This window comes from Marmota marmota, unplaced genomic scaffold (genome assembly GCF_001458135.2).
Source record: "Marmota marmota marmota unplaced genomic scaffold, marMar, whole genome shotgun sequence".
Taxonomy (NCBI): Eukaryota; Metazoa; Chordata; class Mammalia; order Rodentia; family Sciuridae; genus Marmota; species Marmota marmota.
In genome coordinates, this window is record NW_025999968.1 from 43,831,099 (window position 1) to 43,840,841 (window position 9,743).

Genomic DNA, 9,743 nt, shown 5'->3' on the forward strand with positions numbered 1-9,743 from the left:
TTACCTATTTACTACATTGGTGAGACAAATTTTCCTAAATGTCATATGTGTGTTGACCAAATGAATGGTGATTAAGTTAGAAAAGAAAATAGCAATATTTATGCTAATTACTCAAAAATAAAATTAGAAAAGTCTTGATTCATTATACAACTTACTGAGGTAAAATGTCCATCTCTGTCACATTCTATGTAGTCTTTGAAATGAATTGGTTGCTTTCCAACTTTACCCACAAAGTGTCAGGTGAACAAGGAAAACAAGGCAAGGCAATTATAAAAATAAAATGTATAGAAATATATGCATGAAAAACTGTCACATGTATCAGATAATATATTAACCTTTTAAATATGTAAATTCATAATCATACCAATAGTCTATGTTGTATAAAATTAATTTACATTCCCTGTGAAAATTATTGCAGTCATTAGACTAATAACTTATTGCATCAATACTCTTATTACTAAAATTATAAGTGCATTGAGTATACTCTAATTTTTAACATCCAAAAAAATCAATTATTTAGTAGTTACTTATATTTAAAAGTGATTTACCACAAGAGTATCATGTCAAATTCTCAGGGAAATAGTAATAATAGAAAGATGTTTCACGTTACATAAGAAAAGGTTTTTATAAACTGCTTTTATCAAACTCATTAAAAATTCACAAGACAATAGGGAATGTACACTATAAATGAGTACACTGAATTATTCTCAAAAGTAAAAAATTATTTCATCATGCATAAACACAAAACTGTGTATCTTTTTGATTACTTTATATTTTATTATTTTGAATTTCTCAGTGTTCTGAACATAAAAACATTCTGAATAATTATTGTATTATTAAATGTAGTTCCCTGGTTTTAAACAAACAAGATAAATAACTGTGCGTATTTGCCAATGTACCAGCAAATATTTTTATGGTAACATATTTGAATGCTTTCTTTCCCGAAATCTAAGATTTTTCTAGGATACTTAAACAATGAAAGAATATCATGAACAACTGGTTTAAATGATAATGCTTACTACATAGTCACTAAATCTGCAATGGTTTGCTGGCATTAGATCTCTGACAACTTGGTCTTTTGAGGCAAATGTTTCAAAAGTAGTTAATGATTAAAGATCAGTACTATTAGATCTATGGAAGTTTAAGCATTTACCACAGAGAGAACATGATATCAGGTCTTAGATTGCTCACTCTAGGAGAAAATAAATGAATGAATAAACCTTAATACCTTATGCTTCAAACTACAATGCTTCCAATGATTTCCTCTGCTATAGTCTTAATATATGTCCTCAAATTCATGCATTATAAATTTGATCACTAAGAAAATAATGTCATGAAGTGAGACCTCATGAGGGCTATGGATTAATGCCACTATAAGAAATATTTGTGCTGCTTTTCTATTTCTGCTCTTTCTCTTATGTAATAAATTGGCATTTATCCTCTCTTCCCCTTCCAACTTCCACCATGTAAAGATGCAGTAAGATGGTCTATACCAGATGTCAGTGCTTTCAACTTGAATTTTCTGCCTCCAGTGATGAAAGAGAATAATGTTTTTTTATCCTTATAATTTATCTCATCTTTGGAATTCCATTTTTAGCACCATAAATGAACTAAGATACTTAGCAAGTGAAAAGAGGTGACATATCATGTTAGCCTCCCATTTTTCAACTTAGGGAATTGATATCAAGCATAAAAAAATATGTATCTAAGATCATGTTATGTTTTAGATAAGTGCCCTCAGAAGGTTCATTGGTAAAGTTTAAGAGGTGGGGCCTAGTGGCAGGTCTTCAAGTCATTGGGGAAGCCCTTAAAAAGACTTGAGAAACTCAAATCTCCTTTCAAATATTGCCCATGAGGCAAGCAGTTTGCTTTTGCCATACATTCCTACCATGATGTTCTGCCACGAGCACAAAGCAAAACGACCAACCAATCATGGACTAAATTGCCAGCCAAAACAAAACTCTTCTCCTTGTAAGTTGATTACTATAGGTATTTATTAAGTAATATAAAGTTAAACAACACAGATAATTCAGCCAACTAGTAGTGGAAAATGTTGTAGAACTGATTTCTTTCCAAAATAATCTGTTGTATTGATTATGTTTTGCTCCCTTAAAATTCATAAATGAAAGCTCAAGCTACTAAGGTGAATATATTTGGATATATATGGTTTCAAGGGAAAATTAAATGAAGTCATAATATTTCTCCTTCATTCAACATGGCTGGTGTGTTGATAAGAAGAAATATGAGGGATGTGTAAGGATGAAGAAGGACAAACACAATGAGAAAATTACCACCACAAGTAATTTGATTTCTCCTGAGAACAAAAAGAGAGGACCCACATGTATATGTGAATGCATATGCATATATCCTCTCTCTAAGCATATATCTGCAATATCTCTCTATATTATATCTATGCATATTCTGTGTGTGTGTGTGTGTGTGTGTGTGTCAGTGTGAGGGGGTATATGTTTCGTTTTTACAAAGAACCATAAACATATATTATGCATACAGATTCATGAATAAAAAAGAGGCTTTAGAAGTGTTAGTTATTAAAGAGATGAATCAAGATTTGGTGACAAATTTGATGTAGAAAATAAATTAGAAGAAAGAGCGTTTTAGTCAACTATTTCAGGGACATCATTAAAAAACCTGACAAGAACAATTTTAGACGAGGGAGGAAAATGTATTTGGGGCCCACAGTTTCAAAGGTGTCATTTCATAAATGGCTGACTTCATATTTCTGGGTGCTTGGTGAGACAAAATACAATGGTAGAAAAGTATGGAGGTGGAAAGAGGAAAGTCAGGTTATGGCAAAAGGAAGCAGAGAGCTTCACTCACCAGGAACAAAGTATAAACCCCAAAGGCACACCTCCAGGGAATTACCTACACCATCTACACCCTGCCTGACTATAGTCATTGCCCAGTTAATCCATAGCAGTGGGTTAATGCATTTATTAGATTAAACTTCTCTTAGCCCAATCATTTCACCTCTAAGCTTTCCTGAATTTTGTCATGTATGTGAGCTTTGGGAAGACATCTCATATCTCAAACATAACTGGAACCAAAGATAACCCTCAGGTTCCTGTCACTAACCCATTTGGTGGAGTCACTGATAAAGAAAAGGAGAAAACTTAGAGATAAAAAGCATGAATATTTCATCATGCACAATAAGAATTCAGCTCTCCCACCATACTTCGAATCACCTTTGTATTGTAGAATATTCTAGATTAGAAAAATGCCAAAAAAATGGCATTTCAGAATGTTAACATATGGTAAGAAAAAATGACATGTATACACCAATAACATAATTAAATCTAAAAATATTTCTCCACATAGTCCTAATATTTCAGTGAATTTCATATTTTCCAAAAAGATTTATAGAACACATCTAAAATTATAAAACAGAAACTACATTTTAATGCAATCCAGTAAACAGACTTTTTTTTTTTTGTAAAGCGACTCATTACATTTTTTTAAATGTGAAAATACTTTCCAGTTAAGTCAGTATTCATAAAAATAGTGGCTTACCCTGAGTTACCCTTTCAATACTTAATGAAATGAAAACAAAAAGAAAAAAATTCAGATTTTTAGCAAAAAGAGAATGATAATTAAAGGCTCTAGGGGTATAAAAAATAATGAATCTGAATCACAAAATGGATTTTGACTGTCTGTTTGGAACTGGCTTAGAAATCTATCTATTAAAATATTAACAGGAGATTACTCTGTTAGAGCTGGAGAGGAATAAAAGATGTGAACACACAAAATTACAGCTTTGCAATTTCAGAGTAATTTAAATTTGATACATTTCTTTTAATTTTTTTTCCTTCAAATGGTTTTTTTTTTTCCAGCTGAAAACTACTCTAAATGATATTTTTTAATAGTGACCTCAAAGCCTTGAAATTATATGAACCCAACCATTTATATCCATTATTTCTGAAGTTATAACACAACCAAGAAACAAATTTAAATCATATATTGTCATGTGAAGATATCTGGTTTTGCTATAGTTTAAAAAATTAGATTACAATTATTATAATACATGGTTTCTATCTTCAACCCACCCTCTATCCTTCCTGCATCTGGTAGGCACAATTAGATAATGTGTACTGAACGGCACCAACAGTAAAATATTCAGAAAGATGAATTGCTTCATATAAATTAAAGATGGTAAAACCTGATTAGTTCACTTTAGGTTAATGCATCTTGAGAGTCCCTCTGTAATTCTATGAGAAATAATACCTGTAGTTATACATTAGAAGTAAATTACAACAGAAAATGAATAGCATAGAAAATAATATGTCACTGGTTCATATCCCTTAAATATTGTGTTACTTTAACTTGTCAATATGGATTTTAATAGGTAATTTCAGCTCAAATAAAGCCTTATTTTTTCATCTAAATATTTAGAATTAATTTAAACTCTGATTAGTACTAATTTTGCATACCAAGACACTTCACTAAGATAATTCAACATTTTTTGTAAAGTTATGTTCATATATTTTATTTTTATTTAAGTTAGTATTAATATTAATATTATTACCAGCCAATGTTGTACAAAACAAGCAAAATACATTTGCAAATGTATGCACTATTCTTTAGCTACATAATTAATATCATTTCCCTTATGGCTTGTCACAGAGTAAAGTCTTATTTCTTTTTGTGAAAGTTTGAATTTTGAATATGTTTACCTGCATAATTTTGTTGTGTGTGTATGTATATTATTATATATGATATGATACTTTAATTTTAAGCTATATTATGTCATTAATTATTAACCTATATTTTATTTTTTTATTTATATATGACAGTGAAATGCATTACAATACTTTTTACACATATAAAGCACAGTATTTCATATCTCTGGTTGTATACTCAGTATATTCACACTAATTTCTATCTTCATACATGTACTTCAGATAATGATGGCCAACACATTCCACCATCATTAATAACCCCATGCCCCCTCATTTCCCCTCTCATCCCTCTGCCCTATCTAGAGTTCATCTATTCCTCCCATGCTCCCATTCCCTATCCCACTATGAATCAGCCTCCTTGTATCAAAGAAAACTTTCACATTTGGTTTTTTGGGATTGGCTAACTGATTTAGCATTATCTTCCCTAACTCCATCCATTTACCTGCAAATGCCATGATTTTATTCTCTTTAATTGCTGAATAATATCTCATTATGTATATATGCTACATTTTTTACCCATTCATCTACTGAAGGGCATCTAGGTTGATTCAACAATTTAGCTATTGTGAATTGTGCTGCTATAAACATTGTTGTGGCTGTGTCCCTATAGTATGCTGTTTTTAAGTCCTTTGGATATAGACTGAGGAGAGGGATTGCTGGGTCAAATGGTGATTCCATTCCCAATTTTCCAAGAAATCTCCATACTGCTTTCCATATTGGCTGCACCAAATTGCAGTCCCACCAGCAGTGTATGAGTGTACCTTTTCCCCCACATCCTCACCAACACTTATTCTTACTAGAGTGAGAAAAATATTAGAGTGGTTTTGATTTGTATTTCTCTAATTGCTAGTGATGATGAACATTTTTTATGTGTTTGGTAATTGATTGTACATCATCATTTGAGAAGTGTCTGTTCAGGTCCTTGGCCCATTTATTGATTTGGTGTTTAGCTTTTTAATTCTTTATAAACCCTAGAGATTAGTGCTCTATCTGATGTGTGAGTGTTAAAGATTTGCTCCCAAGATGTTGGCTCTCTATTCACCTCACAGAAACGTTTTAGTTTGAGTCCATCCATTTATTGATTCTTGATTTTAATTCTTGTACCCGTCACAGGAGTCTTAGTAAGGAAATTGGAGCCTCATTCCACATGATGGAGATTAGGTCCTACTTTTTCTTCTATTACATGCAGGGTCTCTGACTTTATTCCTAGGTCCTTGATCCATTTATTTTTATTTTTATTTTATTTATTTGTTTTATTTTTATCTATATTGATCCATAATTTTTTTCAAGTGTTCAATTAAAATGAGATTGGGAGAAGAATAAGAATTATAAAAAGCTGCAAAATTTGGAATGTATTTTTATAAAAGTCAATTCTGATATCTAGAATATTTTCCTGGTTTAGAATACCAATTCATTTTGTTATTGTTGTTATTGAAACAGTAATAAATAAATTTGTAAGCAATTATTTAGAATTAATCATGATGTTGTAAGGTTTAAGGGTTACATATATGTGCAGCTGCTAAATTTGACAGGTTGGATCAGATAGACAATGGCAACACTCTTTATACAAGATAGTGTTTATTTTAGTAATAATACAAAAACAAGGGAATAAAGCAAAGGTAAAAGGCAAGAGAAAAAAAAAGAAAGAAATGCATCACTGACCAGGAGAAACACACCTGTGGTCATGCAGCTGGGGAGTCCTGGGGCAAACTTTCAGGGTTCAAACTGGAAAGGCCCTGGCAGAGGGTCCCCTCCACCCTGAGACTCCAAAATCTTATTCCCAATGAGACTTAAATTTAGAACAAAGAAAGCACCATTCCAACAATCTATGTGACCTAGTAATACCCACAAGGACACTTCATCCCCCCAGGGACTGACCAGATCCCCAAAGGGAAGGAATGAGGACCTTGAGATAGTGAATGACTGTGAGTTGCCCTGACTGAAGCAAACCCACCAAAAAGTCTGTATTATTTTAGATGTTCTATCAAGGATGTGCAGAGGTCTTGGCAGGCACATGAATAGGAAAAACCTTTAATATTTTCTTTAGCTTTTAGATGTAGAAATGAGAAAATAAACCCAATAACTTGATGTAGTTCATGCATAAATCTGGAAGTAATTTTGAGTCTTATATTAAATAAATCCTATTATCTTGTCATGAAGAACAGATAAGTTAATCTCCCTGAAAACCCAGTTCTTAGTTTTTGCTCTTTAGACACTGGGATACTGACTAAAGATATTCCCATATGTATTAATAATACTTTATTGGTGGGATTTTTGTTTATGAATAAATTTCACAGGCAATTATAAATTTTAAGTTGACCATTCAATTTAAAATCTATGTGTGTGACTTGTGTTTGGAAGGAGACTTTAAATAATGATTTTGCAGAAAACATTGAAGTGGGGAGAAAAAAAAATGTTTGGCCACAGAAAAATATTTGAAATATTTTTGCTTTCTTCCTATCCCAAAACTAGGGATGTCCTATCAAGAAAACAGAACATGGGATGTATGCTGGGTGCAGTTGGGGACTCATGGCTTGGCTTCAGATGGTGGGATGTGTGGCAGGAACTTATTCTTTCAGGGAGTCATGACTGTCCAGGAATACCTGAGATACATGCCATGGCCGCCTACAGAACGTAGATCTAAGACCATTCCTGGGCAAGTGAAGTTTTCTAGTGAGGTTCAGACACATCTGTACTAATTTTAATAATGCCACTAGAGGCCTGGATGACTACCACTTAACCCAAATCTTTTATGATGCTCAAGTACATGCATGATCACTACTTGGAAATATATGAATGGTTTATGAGAACGGATGATGATGTTAACATCAAAGGAGATCGTCTGGAGTTTCCTGATGAGTTGAAATAGCAGTGAGTCCCTGTTTCTGGAGAAGACACGATGAGGCACTGAGGAAGAAATGGGGAGACAGGCCCTTGATCCTGGTGAGAAATTCTGCATCGGGGGGCGGGGGGTGTTTCAGAGAATGTTATCACACCTTGGCAAAATACCTCTGGGAAATGGACACTATGCACGCAGGAGCATGAGGGAGAGGGAATTGTGTCCTGAGTTTCATAGGTGTATATTGTTTAGGGTCCTATGAGATGCAACCGTTTCTTAAATGAGAATTATGAACAGAAGAAGAAGGATTACATCAGAGATATCCGTAACAGTGAGATTCAACAAGCTATCCTGTTCCACCTGAACAAAACCCCACCCTACCAGTATGGACTGGGTAGCTATATGCTCAGTTGCAAAATTGCAAGGCTAAGTCATTGCACAGTACAGCTCCACCGAGAAATCATCCTGATGTGCAAATACGGCAATACAGAAAATCAAGAAGAGGACCTCCGTTGGGGAATCCCCACTTCTTTCCAAGTTTTCAGGCCCTTGAATGAGAGGAGATACTGGAATGGGATTTTCTGACAGGGAAGTATATGTATTTGGCTGTGGAAAGTTAGCACCCCTCCTCCCCCGCACTCCCTCTCCTGAGAGGTACAGACTCAGCCCAGAGGAAAGAGAGGGAAGCCTTGAATGGCACCATTGTGCAGGTGATGGAAATGATTAACACCAAAACCTGGAGGTGCAGCATCTATTTCAAGGAGATCCAGTATGGCTATTGCCCAGTGAACCCCAGGTATGAGATACAGTGCATTTTGGACCTGCTGCTTCTGTACAAGAAGCACAAAGTGACGAAGGTAACAGTTCCCATGAGGAGGCATGGTAACTACAACAGACTTTCAGTAAGATCCAGTTTGTGGAGCATAAGGAACTAGACATACAGGACCTGGCCAATGGAATCAATCAACCCAATCTTTCCTATTCAATTTCCTGAAGAAGCTTGTTCTGTTCCAGCTCCTTGGGTCCAATAATGAGCTCAAAAAGATTTTGTCGTCTGTACATTTTTGACATGTTGGTGAAATTTATGGTAAACTTGGGAAGACATGTCTCACCCCAAATCAGAATGTCAAACACATTGTTCTTCTTTTCAATTCAGACTCCAACCCTGATAAGACAAAACAATTTGAACTGATGAGAGATTATAGCATTAAGTACTCTAGAGTTGACTTGCAGATTTTGCTGTGTCCCTAGAATTTTCCAGAGCACTGGCCCTTGCAGTGAGATCTTCCCATTTAATAACAAATCTTTGCTCTTCTTCTGTGACTTTGACCTGGTATTTACTATGGAATTCCTGCAACAGTGTCGAGCAAATACAGTTTGGGGCCAACATATTTCCCAATCATTTTAAGCCAGTATGATCCAAAGATTATTTATTGGGAAAGTTCCAAATGACAACCAATTATCCTTTTACTCAAAAAACTGGCTTCTGGAGAGATTATGGGTTTGGCATTACTTGTATTTATATGGGACATCTTGTCTATGCGTGGCTTTGAGGTTTCCATCTAAGCTGGGCATTGAAGGATATGGATCTCTTCAAACAAGGTTCTCCATGTAAGTTAAGATGTTCTGAAGCCAGGAGGTAAGAGTAGTGCATACATAATATCCAGTCTTCTTTGACCCCAATCTGGATCCCAAACAATACAAAATGTGCTTTGGTCTGAAGAATCAAGATATGGGTCCATATAGCAGTTAGCTGAAATATGGCTGGATAAAAATGATCCAAGTTGCAGTAAAAGCATTAATAGTGGTTCTGTGCATCTCTCCTGAAAAAATAAAATATTTTAATTATCTAATTTATTTTCAAAAAAAATTTTTTTGTATGATAACTTTTTGAAGTCTATGCTAGGAGTCTATGCTAGGATATATTTTCAAAGTGGTTTTCTTACATAGGACTTCTTTATGATAGAGCTTTTTGAACAAAATTATGACCACTATTTGTCTTTAAACACATTTTTTTGACATTATGTATCAGACCTGCTTAATTCTGACTTGAAACATCCCTGATGAACAAATTTCTTTATATTTTTGTTTTTGTGTTTTCATTTCCTTTCCTGGCCTCTTGTTTATAGTCCTATGGAAGAAAACATGACCATTCCTATGAGACATGATTGTATCAAAAGAAACAGAAAACCAACTCTCGTAAATGTTGT

General features: G+C 34.1%; 1 pseudogene; it reads left to right on the forward strand.

Moving 5' to 3' along the window:
• Positions 1 to 6,199: 6,199 nt before the first annotated feature.
• LOC107136111 lies at positions 6,200 to 9,473 on the forward strand (annotated as a pseudogene).
• The last annotated feature ends 270 nt before the right edge of the window (positions 9,474 to 9,743 follow it).